This window comes from Chelonia mydas, chromosome 10 (assembly GCF_015237465.2).
Source record: "Chelonia mydas isolate rCheMyd1 chromosome 10, rCheMyd1.pri.v2, whole genome shotgun sequence".
NCBI lineage: Eukaryota > Metazoa > Chordata > Testudines > Cheloniidae > Chelonia > Chelonia mydas.
In genome coordinates, this window is record NC_051250.2 from 54256292 (window position 1) to 54272004 (window position 15713).

At 42.6% G+C, this 15713-nt stretch overlaps 1 protein-coding gene across 7 annotated transcripts in view; it reads left to right on the forward strand.

Annotated features, from left to right (window-relative positions):
- Positions 1–15713, forward strand: part of APBA2 (amyloid beta precursor protein binding family A member 2) — a 207267-nt gene that overhangs the window by 18818 nt on the left and 172736 nt on the right. The window contains exon 1 of one of the 7 annotated variants that reach the window (XM_037910744.2): positions 819–928. The exons of 5 other annotated variants lie outside the window; for them this stretch is intronic. The gene's annotated coding sequence lies outside the window, so the exon portion shown is untranslated. Of the gene's footprint in view, positions 1–818; positions 929–15713 lie in introns of those variants that run through there. One more of the 7 variants, XM_037910742.2, reaches the window with a different exon arrangement.

The window sequence follows — 15713 nt, forward strand, 5'->3', positions numbered from 1 at the left end:
TAAAGCCCCGGCAGCCAGCCCGGCACTGGCGCTTGCTAGGGCTTTGCTCCCAGAGCGGGGTCAGCAGAGGAAGGGGCCGAGTCGGAGCCTTTGTGCCCCAGGCAGGGAGGGAGGAGGGAACCGCTGTAGACACCACCCCCGCTGGGAGCTCCCTCAGGAGCGGGGAGTAGGATGCTGCAGTGCTGGCAGGGGAATAGTGTGTGGAAGCCCCTTGAGTGCCTTGCAGTGTGTTTGTGTGGGGGGAGGGGGTTAGATGCTGCATGCAAGTCCCGCTCCCCGACCCCAAGCTCCGTGCAGTGTGCATGTTTGTGTGGGGGGAGGGGACCAGACGTTGCATGCAAGTCCCATTCTGTTTGTGTGGCAGATACTGCATTCAAGTCCCCCTCCTCTACCCTGGCTGAGCTCCTTGCAGAGTGTGTGTGTGTGGGGGGGAAGGGGCTAGATGCTGGATGGAACTCACACTCCCCTACCCTGAGCTCCTTGCTGGGGGGGGGGGGGCAGATATGTCATTGAAGTACCATTCCCCTACCCTAAGATCGTTGCAGGTGTGTGTGTGTGTGTCGGGGGAGGGGGCAGATACTGCTCCTGGCAGTGTGTTTGGGGGGGGGGGGCAGATGCCGCATGCAAGTCTCCTACCCCAAGCTCCTTGTCCTGGTGGGATGCTCCTAACAGGATATTGCATGTATTCTCTCCTTCCCCCCTAAACCAATCGACCAACCACATTTTAGCTCTAGCTAGTGGGGGGAAATTAAGCTCCTTGAAAGGGGTGTGTGGGGCGGAGAACTGCCTGCAGTGCAACCCTTGCAGAGCGAGAATTTTGCTGCCACCAAATCTCATCCCCATTCTCTCGCTATTGCGGGGGAGGAAACCAGCCCTGCCAGCAGTGCAAAGGGAAGCCAGATTGGAAAGAGACTCCAGCAGGAAGAGTGTAATTTTACTAATATGATAGTTTATTTAATGTGTAGCAGCTGATGAGAGAGGGCATTGCTTGGTCGATCTGTTGCTATGGTCTGGAAAGGTGATGGTAATGATGGTATTTATATATTAGTGTCTGGTGCAGGGATGGATTCAGAAGATGTTCTCTGCCTGGTACAGAAGAGCTTTTCTTTCTTTCTATTGTGGTAACATAGTGGTGGCAGGGAAGCTTTAATGCAGCTGCCTCATTTCAATCAGATGAGAACTGGAAATGGGAAGTATTTCTGTCCAGAAAGTTGTTGCTGCTGCTGGGATCACCTTTTTCTCTGACTGCAGTCTATGCTATATTCTGTTCTTTTATTTTGTGCTTCTGTCCCTCTCCTGCTAATTTATATATGCAATATTTTAGAGTGTAACTTTTACAGATTTTGATATTACCTCATTATCTAATATCTTGTCTGGAATGTGTGTATTTGTATGTGTGGATGTTTATATAGTGTGTGTATGTATATTTCATTGTCAGTACCAGCTCTGAATATGTGTGTGTGTGTATCTCCACACATTGCTCAACTATAGTGCTGGAGAATTCAGAGTTAATTTGTTTGAAAAACACAGAAGAGAAGGCTTCATGTCATGCACACATCTTAGCATTTATATTTGTTTCTGGTTTATCATGCCTCCAGTGTAGCAACTGAATTAGAGCTTTTGATCGACCTTCCCCCGCCTTCATAATGAGGTCTGGAGGGAAAAGCTACTCATTTAAAAATTCTCCACTTCATTTTTCTTAGAGTAAACAGTGTGACAAATTATAACATGATTTCTCCGCCCTCCCCCTTTTGCCAGCTTTACGATGACCAGATGATGGGGGTTTTGGTATTGCCGGAGGGGAAGAGGGGGTCCAGTGTGTATGAGGCTGAATGTTCAGTAGGGAAGAATTGGCATGCTTTGCCTTAACAACTGGCAGTCTGTACTTTTTGATTTACAAAGTTAGTTTTCTCAGTACCCTTGTGTTGGTGGTTATATATGAGCAAGGATATAAAAGGAGACTAAGAAAAAGGAAACCTTACTGAATTCTATGTAATATAATCTTTATATAGGTATTCTTTATAGTTGCTTTTTACTCTGCCTTGAGATGGTTTAAAAAGACCAACCATCTTAGCTTTGCAAACAGGCTGTAGTAATTTAAGTAATTAGATGATTTTCAATCATCCTAGCCTGTCAAGAGAGCCACAGCATATCACAGGAAATGGTGGTGTTTTTGCAGGAGGGGTATTTTAGGCATTTACTGACTCTGTTGCTGAACAAATCTTATTAGTTCTGCAAGCCAGTGGAACTATAGCTAAAAAAAGATAACAGCTAAAAAGCATCTTAATTTAACTTGGATATCTGTAGTGTGCAGTATATTATGGCATATAGTGATAAAGTAGTAAAGGATTTTTGCAAATATTTTGGTATTCTTGTAGTTTCCCATGCGAGACTGTAAGCGATCCAGGAGTTATGGCTATGATATGTGCAGATACTCCTCAACATCTTGATTTTTCTGATCAACTGTACTGAGAAACTATATTTTGGAAATGAGTTGTCTTATTTGCTGGGGTTAACATGGAAAACTGACACGTCTCAATATGTCTGAGTTGCACAGACCTTTCTTAGGAAGGTGCAGAGAATTACATATGTTCTCCTATTCCTTCTACTATGTTTAACTTCATCTTATTATTATGGATAGGTGGGAAAAACAGCTGTCTTGACACGCTTTGTGTTAGTACATCTGCTGGTCTCTATGGATATCTTTCTCTTTTGCAGACCTGCTCTTCATAGTCTCTGGCTCCTGAGGCTTCTTTAATTTGCATTTTCTAGTATATCAGCCCCTCTTCTTTCTGCTTTTAAACTAATGTTGCTGACTAGAAGCAACCTCATTCATGTCAAAAAGAGGCAAACCAAATTAATCATAACCTTTTCCCCTTCCCCACTTGTTTCCCCATACCTTTTAAAGTCGTTTAAAAATGTTTAGAAAACACCAGTGCCACCTGAGTCTTCTGGTCATATGTCCATTGACATTTCAAATTGGTCCCTCCAGAAGCAGCACTGGTGTAGGATGGGTGCTCTAGATGAGAGGAGTTAAATGAGATCTGTGATGGGAACTCTTCAAAATTGAGCTCAATTTTGAGGCAACAAACTTTTTTGAGCTGGAAAACAGCATAAAAATATGCCAGGATTTGTCTTCCTGCGTCATTCTGCCTCTGAGGTGGAGCTCAGATGTCATAGACTTTCACCCCCTGTGCTGGATGAGGGGCCGGGCCTTTAACTTTTCATTGCAGGGAATAGAGCTTTGGTTAAACCTCCCCAAATAGCATATCCTAGAATGTTTCTCACTGCCGCTGATTTCCCCACCCATCTTCCCATCACCCAAGGCAACTTCACCAACCTAATGAAAGGATAGATTGGTCCTCCATGATATGTATTCGCTTATGTGGAGAAACATGCAACATTAAGCTTTGCTTCTCTCCCTAAAGAAACCTAGTGGGAAGGTCTCAAAGTTCATGCCCAAGCTGTGGTTGATCAAAAGTTAGTTCTAATACGCTTCAAGCACCTAACTTTCAGCTACCAGCAGTTTATGCTACTATGCAAGAGACACCAACATCACAAAGTTTCTTAATTTTTGCAACACTTATTTTTCCCCATAATCCTTTCATATATGTAGGGACTTGCTTAAGATACATTAAAAAATTATTCCGGGATCAAGAGAGACAAATGACATGGTAGACAGATAAATTGCCTGACTTTTGGAGGCATTTATAGCTCAAAGTAGGAAAGTTTTCCTTCTTCGTCTTCCATCTTTAGCTGAAGACAACTGAAATAAATATATATATGTAATTAACATTTAAATGCATGAACTGGGGGGACACTCTGGTCCTCATCATGATATCTGATCTATGTTGGACTTTACCAGATTGTAGGATTGAGACTTTTGTTTGAAATGTGTAGCTCTTGCATTAATAATATTCTTGTGCTTCTCAGTGATACTTCAGCAAAAATCTTATTGTAGATACAATTGGACTTATATTTCAGGTACAGTGTTCAAATCCTGTTTAGGTTATGTTTTCATTTAAAAAAATCATATTACTCTACTCTCTCTGTCAAGTTGCAACAATTATCTTTATTATTCAAAAATATTTGTTGACCAAAAATACTTTTCTTTTGGTTGAAGAACCAAAATAGAATGTATGCGGCAATCTTACAAATTCTTCATGCCTTGGGGACTGTGTACCCTCTAGTATTCAGCTTCTTCTCACAGCCCCTGAGGACTTTTCCCTAAGGACAAATGTGAAGATGGAGAGGGGAGTTTGAAAATAGGGTTCAGGTAGCCTTGTCTGTGTGTCTCGTATATCCAGATAAACTTCTTCTGAATGTTTATCTAGTTAAATTTCTGGATGGTTAGCCAAACACCAACATTTCTGAAAATACTCTGACATCCACCAGAATGCACCTCAACCTGTCATTTTAATCTGGAGAATTGTCCCTCGGGTACTCATCTTCGAGCTGTTGGCAACTATTTGAGGGTAATTTGTGTCTAGAAGGTTATTACTAAAAACTTGGATAGTTAAGTGATTGCGAGCCATACAGGTACCTAGATAAGGTTTTATCACCTGTACATTTAACAGCTTGTCTCAAATCTAGCAAAAGTCATTGCTCATTGGTGTGTTGTTTTTCCCATTGTATTTATTTAACTTAATGGGCTCTCTCTGGTGTCTGATATTGTACTGTGCTCAAAGGCACAGGGAATTCATTGTGCATCTGCCACTGACTTTCAGTGAGAGTTAGGTGCCTAACTGCACATCATGCCTTTGAAAATCTCTCCCTCATCTTTACAGTTTCCCATAATCGATTTTGGATGTTGTGTATTAAAGTTTTGATTGAGACTTTTTCTACCTGAGCAGTTGTGTCTAATAAAATGCTACTTTGTTCTCTTAAAACGCCTTTTTGCCCAAGGATCTTGCAGTCACTACAGACTAGGGGTCTGACCCTGTAAACCTTTCTCTCATGGAATACCACAAGCAGGAAGATGGGCCTTGCCAGATCCAGTCCTATGGTATTTTTTCAGTAATGAGGCAAGACTCTTGCCTCATTATAGAGCAGAGGTCCCCAAACTGTGGGGTGCACCCCTGGGGGGGGGCACAGAGGAACATTCGGGGGGGTGCAGCTAGGGTTGCCAGTTTTGGTTGGACGGATTCCTGGAGGTTTCATCACATGACATAATATTTAATTAAAGATTAAAGTCTTTTTAATTGGAGACTCCAGGACAATCCTAGAGGGTTAGGTACGGCTAGGGCCTGGGCCATCCCCCACAGGGGGTGGGGAGGGAATGCCCCCCAGCTCCGCTCCTGGCCCCACACCCCCAGCTTTAGCCCCCTTACCCCTGTCCACATCTCCCCTGGTCCCAGCCCCGGTTTGGGGTGGGGGGGCATGGACATGGGTAAGGAGGGGGCATGAGGTAAAAAGTTTGGGGATGACTGTTACAGAGGTTGGGTTGGCCCCACTAAGTGTGTCCCGCAGCACACTTGTAAGGTGGCCAAAGGAAATGTAGTGCTCACTGACTAACACTGAAATGCAGTCATCTCTGCTGTGAAACAAAGCGGCTGCTGCTCACAGCAGCTTTCTAGAACAGGTTTTAGGGCATGAAGTGAGGAAGAATAATAACACTGTGTCCAGTTGAAATGGCAAACGGGTATTTAGGGAAGCAGAGAGTTATTGGCTAAAATGGAATTGGTTCAGGCAGGGAGGGAGAGAAATGCTGATCCCTTGCTGAGTGGCGTTTAAGACTTCAAATTAGGTTGTCCGACAAGAAAACACATTTTTTTAGGGTGGGTGGCAGAGGTGGTTTGGTCCCATTCTCTCAAGTAAATTAAAATGAGATATTGTTGCTGCTGTGATTGTATAAAAAGCGTTTCTCTGTTCTCTGCTGCTTCTGATTTGGTTTGTTGTGGGTGACAGCTAAGTGATGATCTTTGATCACTGACTTTGGAGCGCTGGCCTGACTTGCCTCTCAGTGTACACGGTAGATACCCTGCAGATAAACCTCTTGCCTCAAAGGAGTCATCAAGAACTCAAAGTTGCCTTTGGGGGACCTGAATAGTAACATTCAGAAATGTCTTTCAAAATACATTTTGTTTAATACTTTCTTATTTGAAATCCAAACTCCAGCTCAAGGTTGTGCCCAACACAGTGCCCAACAACGTGGAGTGTCGTGTGAGTGTGTGTGTGTATATAATATATATATAAGTTCCTCCTCTGCCTTGGTGGGTCTTGAGCTTATTGGCGGATTTGCTTGCCTTGGAGCTTCATGGCAGCCCTCAGCTTGGCCGTTTTTCTGAATTCACAGTCCAGGTTGACTCCTCCTGTGTCTGACCAGGAGTTGGGAGGATTTGGGGAACCTGGGCCCGCCCTCTACTCCGGGTTCCAGCCCAGGGCCCTGTGGAATGCAGCTGTCTAGAGTGTCTCCTGGAACAGCTGTGCGACAGCTACAACTCCCTGGGCTACTTCCCTATGGCCTCCTCCCAACACCTTCTTTATCCTCACCATAGGACCTTCCTCTTGGTGTCTGATAATGCTTGTACACCTCAGCCCTCCAACAGTCCACGTTCTCACTCTCGGCTCCTAGTGCCTCTTGCTCCCAGCTCCTCACATGCACACCACAAACTGAAGTGAGCTCCTTTTTAAAACCCAGATGCCCGGATTAGCCTTCCTTAATTGATTCTAGCAGCTTCTTGATTGGCTGCAGGTGTTCTAATCAGCCTGTCTTAATTGTCTCCAGAAGATTCCCGATTGTTCTAGAACCTTCCCTGTTACCTTACTCCGGGAAAAGGGACCTACTTAGCCTGGGGCTAATATATCTGCCTTCTGTTATTCTCCTATAGCCATCTGGCCTGACCCTGTCACAATATATATAGTTGAACATAATTTGACAACCTGTATAATGTCTTTTTGCCCAAGGATCTCACAATCAGGCCAAATTCCTGCCATTCAGTTCTAATCTGACTCTTCAGCCTTGGTCTCAAAAACTCCTAAAACTGTTTTTCATCCCTGCATGATGCTAACAGTTGTCCCAGATTCTAAGTCTACTATGTCTGTAAAGAGTACAAGGTTTCTTGTCCTGCATAAATGTGCTGTACATTGATTGGTACTCAGCTACAGACGTGTCAGTGCATATACCATAATAAACTTAGCCTTCTGGAGAGAAGCAAGGTGTGTGAGGTAATACCTTATATTGGACCAACTTCTTTGAGAGAGAGATAAGCTTTTGAGCCACACAGACCTGATCTTTCTCTCCAACAGAAGTTGGTCCAATACAAGATATTGCCTCACCCACCTTGTCTCTCTAATATCCTGGGACCAACATGGCTACCCGTACACTGCAGTAGCCTTCTGTATGCATTTCTGAGACACTGCACTAGCCCCTCTAAAGTCTGTCTTTCATCCTAACATAATATGTCAAGATTAAAGCTATTTTTGGCCTGCAAGTTTAAGTGTGTATGGTTTTTAAAAAAATACAACCCTCTAAATCTAGACGCAAATGCTTAGGAACTGTAAGCAGTATATAATGAGGTAGCAAACTTTGGATCGCCTTGTTACATTTTAAGGAGCAGTTGTAATAGCAACATCTTGTGGACATATGATACCATAGGGAAATTCTGCAGATCCATTACAATGGTTCTTATTCCTTGCAGCTCTTTAACAGGTCTGGTTTCTGCTGCCAGTCAAGGCAGGCTGGGAGTGATCACATCCCTGAAATCCAGCTAGTGTAAATTGACCCCAGTTGCTGCAGGAAGGCTTTATCAGATGCTGTGCTCAGAGCAACAAGAGAACAAAACAACCAGAATGGATCCTCTTTAGTTTGTTTATTAAATTCTAAGCATTACTGGGTTGCTACTTAGCCTTTGGGCTCTGCAGCAAACACCTCCTTCTTGAGACAGCAGGTTCCAGCACAACATGTTTGGGCAGGCCTCTCTGGCAGGAGCACTTCATGGACAGCCAGAGGGATAGAAAATTTGGCAGAAATGCCTGGGCTAATTGGATTCTGCTAAACATCAGGGGTTGGCTGTTGCCACACCTGCTGGACTAATGGGACCCTGCTTATGCTGCAGGTTGGCCATTGTCACGCCATTTTCTCTACCCCTTCCATACAGCTAGCTCTGGAGGGATGAGAGGAAAATGTCCCAGACATGGAGGAATGAGCAGATGATAAGGAGCCTCTGGGCTCACCGCTTATTTCTGACTATTTCCCCAGACCCTTTATCAAGGTGTGAATCAACCTTTATGTAACCCTGCTTGACTCATGGTGGGATTCAGTGAGTCAAAATAGCTGCCACATGTGAAGGCTTCCCTGCACCCCTCCCTCAAACACGCTTAGGGATCACCTATAAAGCTTAGGGAGCCCACCTAGGGATCATCTCAAGGGTAAACATTTCTAGTGTTCCACTTACTTCTGTAGCACAGACCTGGGGTTAGAACTCACCAAGAAGAATCTCAGAATCAGTGTTCTGAGGAAGAATAATTTGAAAGCATTCTCAGGAGTATTATGTGGACTCTGTATTCCTTCATCTAGGCCTTCTGTAAAAGGAAGCATCAGAGAGAAGGGGAATTAATCCATTTGCAAGAAACCTATTCTGATTGGCATCAACTGTTGGGAGTATCAATCTAATGTCTGGTTAAAGACATGGTAAGTCGTTAGTTAAAAGAATAATGTAGTAATAAAAACAAGGTCACTTCAGCAGCGCTTCTTACATCTGCTGTCTCCATGTTTTGTGCTAGAGCCAGGCCTGCATGGTCCGATTTCTGTTGTGAAATTGCATCCCCACCTCCTGTTCTCCTACCTGAGATTTACAGTAAGAGCAAAGAGCTGTAACGATCTCTCAGCCACAATACCAGCTCGCCTGATGCCATGGAAAGCCAAACCCCAGGCAGCTGGTAACTTAAGTGTCCCAGTGGGTAGGTGTTGTGGTGACTATAAATAGATGTGTCATGGGAACCTCATTTTAAAAAAATAAAAATCTGAGGCCTTGCAGCTCAAAAAGAAATTTAGAATTTATGGGTATTGACAATCCTTTGATCCAGCCTAAAATTAGTGGAGGTATGTCCAGCTTCCTGATTAAATACACCAAGTAGCATGAGAGGCATCTGTGTATTTCCTTCTTTCAAAGAAGCATGACTACAGCCTAACTCTGTGTGAGGTGGTCCTCCAAACAGAGGGCAATTAGCAGGAAATTTCAAAGTGTTGTTTCTTTGAAAATACGTAGTACTACAGCAAGAGAGTGACTCTTAGGCAGAGACATATAGCCTGGCTTACACCTTAGAAGTAAATGCAATTCCAAAACCAATTTTATTGACCTCTTGTCCAACTGATTTGAAATATCAGAATATGAAGACTGCAGAATGCCAATCAATCTCCCAGGGAACAAGAAGGCTTAGCGCTCTCCTCCATCCTAGTGCCGAAGTGTTCCAAAGACAGAAGTGCACTCAACCACAAGCTCTTGAACAGATTCCTTCAGAAGCCATAGTTCAGGGATGGAGACCCTAAATTCCTCCATAGCAGCAATTTACAAAGGACTTTTTTTCTATCAGTAGATGTAAAGAACACCTGCCTACATATTATTAAATGCACCTCCCAGAGGATAGATCTCTGCTTCACATGCAGCAGACAATGTTACTGGTATGCTCCTTCACCTTTTGGCCTACCTGCCTTTCTAAGGGTGTTTTTCCAAACTGCTAGTTAATATTGTAATTTCCTTGGGAAGAAAACAATTAATGTTTACCATGCAATGATGATGGTCAGAGGTGCACTCTTCTTGGAAAAGGCTCACTTGAATCAGATGAAGTACACATTTAAAGTGTGGGCTACTCTAGCACTTTCTTTGAAGTATTTCCCATGTACAGAAAAGAAAATCCATGATTATGATCATAGTCAAATATGATTATTTGAAAAGAATTCTGTCTACACTGGAACACTTTATTGTTCTATAGTAGTTACAATCATATTAGCTAAAACTGGGCTTGCTATTACCCTCTAACAGCGGTCAAGCACAGTTTCTAATTGCTGCCTTGAGTGGGGAGGCAAAACTTTCTTCCATCTGTTTCGGTGCAAACTGTTTCAAATGCTGTTACAAGTACTAATGTATGGTAGGTTCTAAAGGACAGTTCAGCCAAGGGTACAATTATTTCCATTATAAACTGATCCAGGATGGGGAAGAACTAAAAGCGTTATTTGTTTCCAGACTTTTACTATGCAGCATGATGCGTTTGTTGCTATTCCACCAGAAATGCTTGCCTACATATTTAAATTTACCCTTAAGATATTTGCAGGCTTTCTAAAATGTAATTGTTATAAGAATACCTGACAAACTATAAATTTTGCCATTATTCTGTTCATGTGGTGTTGTCCTCTGTGATTCAGCAGATTCATTTGTTTCTTCTTTTAAATATGGAGTGAATAAAAGAAGGGAAATATGGAAACCTAGCTTCTATTTGCCCATGTAATTAAAAAATGTGTATTAAAAGGACCATAGGAGAGGAATACAAATTACAGCTTCTATCACTGATGGGAAATGCATAGCTTTCTTACTATGTACATGGTCCTCTCCTTATCCTTCAGAGTCAGTGAATACATTTTGATACAGCATTACAAAGGAGATTCGGAGCACAACAGTGTTTTTCTTCTTGTAAAACCTAGGTTGTGGAAGGGAGGAGAAGCTCTGGTGGTTCTGCCTTTTAAAAAGAAAATGTATTCTCTTGGTTCAAAACACTGTTAACTGTACTGTAGATAACTCTGGATTACAGATAAAATTATTTTTAAACCTGCCTTATCTCTCTGATACTCTGTGACAGTTAGTCTATCAGCAGAGCTTTAATTATGCACAACTACTTGACGTATTATGGCCTGAGAGATCAGAGTTTTGGCATACTGGATGATAAATAGGGAAAGAATTCTGTTGTTGACTGGAGATTTTACAGCCCATTCTACTGCAGTGGCCCAAATAATAGAGATGGGGGACGTTTTTTAGTACATATTGTAAAGAAGAACATGAGAATGGCCATATTGGGTCAGACCAATGGTCCATCTAGTTCAGTGTCCTGTCTTCTGACAGTGGCCATGTGCTTCAGAGGGAATGAACACACTAGAGCAATTATCTAGTGATCCATCGCCTGTCATCCAGTCCCAGCTTCTGGCAGTCAGAGGCTAGGGACGCCCAGAGCGTGGGGTTCCACCCTTGACCATCTTGGCTAGTAGCCATTGATGGACCTATCCTCCATGAACTTACCTAATTCTTTACTGAACCCAGTTGTAGTTGTGACCTCACAAAAGTGCATTTGGTCTCCTGTCTGACTCAAATGCCATGAGAGTTGTCAGGAATCTTTCAGCTCCTTGATACTATTGATTACTTGGTTCCTTCACAGAAAACTTGCCCTGAACGTACAGGAAAATATGTCACCTATCTACAATATACATCTGAATCAATCGTTTTATAATGAAGAGGTATTCTTTTGTACTTGAGGTGGTAGGAGAAAATCTGACTCTAATCTCCTCTGAGATAGCAAGAACAATGTGTGGGTGTTGTGATGTTCTCTTCCCATTATCTGTGTAAAGAGGCGCACCTTAGGGTGTGTGTTTTGTTTATGGGTTGTGTGGGGTTTTTTTCGGCTCTTTTTTTTTTTTTTTAAACCAATTCTGTTACTGTAAATAGATATGATCTCTAAAGCATGTATTTTGGTTGATTTGTTCCCCTTTTTATTATGCTGCACATCATAATTGGAGACATCAACTAACAGCTGATCTAATTAGAAATAATGATTTGAACCAAAAAAGCTATTAAGATTATTTTACTCTGACGAAGAATAGCTTAGCATCAGTTTTACCTCAGCATGAAATATATATGTTGGTGCATTAACTCTTTTTTACTGATGTGCCAGAGCGCAGGGTTATTTTCTGCGGCCCACGAGCTCCCTGCACCCCCCGTCCCCCAGGAGTTATTTCCTGCAGTCGCCAAGTTCCCCTCCCCCCAGCGCGCTGTGTCCTCGCTCCTCTGCCTACCTTGAGGCGCTTCCCGCGGCCAAACAGCTGTTTGGTGGCACTTAGCGCTTTCCAGATGGGAGGGGGGAGGAGCAGGGATCCGCGCTCTCAGGAGAGGAGGCGGAGAAGAGGCAGGGCAGGGGCGGGGATTTGGGGAAGGGGTTGAAACAGGGGCAGGGACGGGGTGGAGTTGGGGTGGGGACTTTGGGAAAGGGGTTGGAATGGGGGTGGGGAGAAGGTGGGAAGAGGCGGGGTAGGGTGGGGCCTCATGGAAGGGGCGGAGTGGGGTTGGGGCCAGGGGTGGCGGGCTTTTGTACCTTTTATATGAGAAGGTGTCAGTGATGCGGCCCTTGGGCCAATGTACTAGTCCTCATGTGGCCCTCGTGGTGATGCGAGTTTGAGATCCATGTGCTAGATAATTTAAAAAGGTACACTCACCAGAGGTCCCTTCTCTGCCTGGCGGGTCCGGGAGGCAGCCTTGGGTGGGTTTGGGGGGTACTGGCTCCAGTCAAGGTTGAGAAACAGTTCCTGGCTGTCGGGAAAACCGGTTTCTCTATTTGCTTGCTGTGAGCTATCTTATACCTCCTCCTCCTCATCTTCCTCGTCCCCAAAACCTGCTTCCGTGTTGTCTCCCACTCCATTGACGGAGTCAAAGCACAGGGCTGGGGTAGTGGTGATTGAACCCCCTAAAATGGCATGCAGCTCATCACAGAAGCGGCATGTTTGGGGCTCTGACCCGGAGCGGCCGTTTGCCTCTCTGGTTTCCTGGTAGGCTTGCCTTAGCTCCTTAAGTTTCACGCGGCACTGCTTCGGGTCCTTGTTATGGCCACTGTCCTTCATGCCCGGAGAGATTTTTACAAATGTTTTGGCATTTTGAAAACTGGAACGGAGTTCTGATAGCAGGGATTCCTCTCCCCATACAGCGATCAGATCCTGTACCTCCCATTCGGTCCATGCTGGAGCTCTTTTGCGATTCTGGGACTCCATTGCTTGGTGCAGCCCTTCACAGCCCTCCCCCCCCTACCCCCCCCACTGTTCCTCAGACGTTCGCTGGAAATGGCCCACCTTGATTATCACTACAAAAGGTTCCCCCCCCGCTCTCCTGCTGGTAATAGCTCACCTTAAGTGATCGCTCTCCTTACAGTGTGTATGGTAACACGCATTGTTTCATGTTCTCTATGTATATAAATCTCCCCACTGTATTTTCCACTGAATGCATCCGATGAAGTGAGCTGTAGCTCACGAAAGCTTATGCTCAAATAAATCTGTTAATCTCTAAGGTGCCACAAGTACTCCTTTTCTTTTTGCGAATACAGACTAACACGGCTGCTACTCTGAAACCTACCATTTATTTTAATATTTTTTGATGTTTTCTAAATGTTCAAATATTGATTTCAATTACAACACAGAATACAAAAGTGTACAGTGTTAACTTTATATTTATTTTTTATTACAAATATTTGCATTGCAAAAAACAAATAGTATTTTTCAATACACCTAATAAAAGTACTGAATCTCTTTATCATGAAAGTTGAACTTACAAATGTAGAATTATGTACAAAAAACTGCATTAAAAAATAAAACAATGTAAAACTTTAGAGCCTAGAAAGTCCACGTACTCCTATTTCTTGTACAGCCAATCGCTCAGAGAAAGAAGTTTGTTTACATTTTCAGGAGACAGTGCTGCCCGCTTCTTGTTTATAATGTCATCTGAAAGTGAGAACAGGCATTCACATATCACTGTTCTAGCTGGTGTCACAAGATATTTACCTCCCAGATATTCTAAAGATTCATATGTCCCTTCATGCTTCAACCAACATTTCAGAGGATGCGTCCATGCTGATGGTGGGTTTTGATAGATAACAGTCCAAAGCAGTGTGAACCGACACATGTTCACTTTCATCATCTGACTCAGCTGCCACCAGCAGAATGTTGATTTTCCTTTTTTGGTTGTTCGGGTTCTGTAGTTTCTACATCAGAGAGTTGCGCTTTTAAGACTTATGAAAGCTTTGTCCCTCTCAGATTTTGGAAGGCACTTCAGATTCTTAAACCTTGGGTCGAGTGCTGTAGCTATCTTTAGAAATTTCACATTGGTACCTTCTTTGCATTTTGTCAGATCTTCACTGAAAGCGTTCTTAAAATGAACAACATGTGCTGGACTGCTATAACATGAAATATATGGCAGAATGCAGGTAAAACAGCAGGAAACATACAGTTCTCCCCAAAGGAGTTCAGTCATAAATTTAATTAATACATTATTTTTTTAACAAGCATCAGCATGGAAGCATGTCCTCTGGAATGATGATGGAAGCATGAAGAGGCATACAAATGTATAGCATATCTGGCATGTGAATATCTTGCAATGCCAGCTACAAAAGTGCCATGCGAATACCTGTTCTCACTTTCAGGTGACATTGTAAATAAGAAGTGGACAGCATTACCTCCTGTAAATGTAAACAAACTTATTTCTCTTAGCGATTGGCTGAACAAGAAGTAGGACTGAGTGGACTTGTAGGCTCTGAAGTTTTAAGTTGTTTTGTTTTTGAGTGCAGTTATGTAACAAAAAAAATCCACATTTGTAATCTGCACTTTCACGATAAAGAGATTGCACTAGAGTACTTGTATGAGGTGAACTGAAAAATACTCTTTCTTTGTCATTTTTACAGTGCAAATATTTGTAATAAAATTATAATATAAAATGAGCACTGTACACTTTGTGTTCTGCATTGTAATTGAAATAAATATATTTGAAAATGTAGAAAAAATCCAAAAATATTTAATACATTTCAATTGGTAGTCTATTATTTAGCAGTGCAATTAAAACTGCGATTAATTGTGATTAATTTTTTTAATCACAATTAATTTTTTTGAGTTAACTGCGGTTAATCGAGAGCCCTACTTACAATCTAAGTGTACCTCTTTCCCCGAGCATTTGTCTGTCTTGTCTATTATAATCTGTTTGTAAATGATTGTCACAGATTGTCCAATTTTAATATAATCTACCATTGTCATAGCAGATGTGGCATTACATTTTGCCCCTCATTTTTTTCTGAGAGACGCAATATCAACTATTTCTTTTAATTTTGCTTTTTGATCTACACAGAACTGTGGTTTTTAACCTGTGGTCTGCAGACCCCTAGGATGGAAACCTATTGGCCACCCAGTTCCGCACCCTTTGTTGTTTGTTTTTTTTTTAGTTAAATGATTTTGTATTGAACATGAGGGATGGATAAATTTGTAAATTCACTGTTCGGCTTCACTGGTACAGGTTTAAGGGGATTATATATGCAGTAGGATTTAATATCTGTCAACATGCTGCTCATTTGCTTGATATAACTAGGGACAGGTTCTTTTATTTGCAATTTATAAATCCTCATCTTCAGACACTCAGCTTTTCACAGAGAGCTGAATGTTTGAAACATCCTGCAATTATCATATTCTTAATGCCATGAATTTTATCTCAGATGGACTGTGACAGTGTTTGTATAACCAACATTATATGCATTTTATATGTTATAGGCCCAATTTTTTTTCAATTTTCTATTTAAATAGAATAGCTAAAGTTACCCCAGTGGCTTGGCAAGGAGTGACCTTGGGCCTCTCCCTGAGTTTGGATGTGGTTATTGAAGAGTGCTGTCTTCTTTCATTCCCCTTGTTGACCAGTTTGTGGATTTGGATTTTCAGTGTGCCTGGAGTTTAGGTACTGTAGTAGTGAGTGTAGAATTAAGGGTGAATG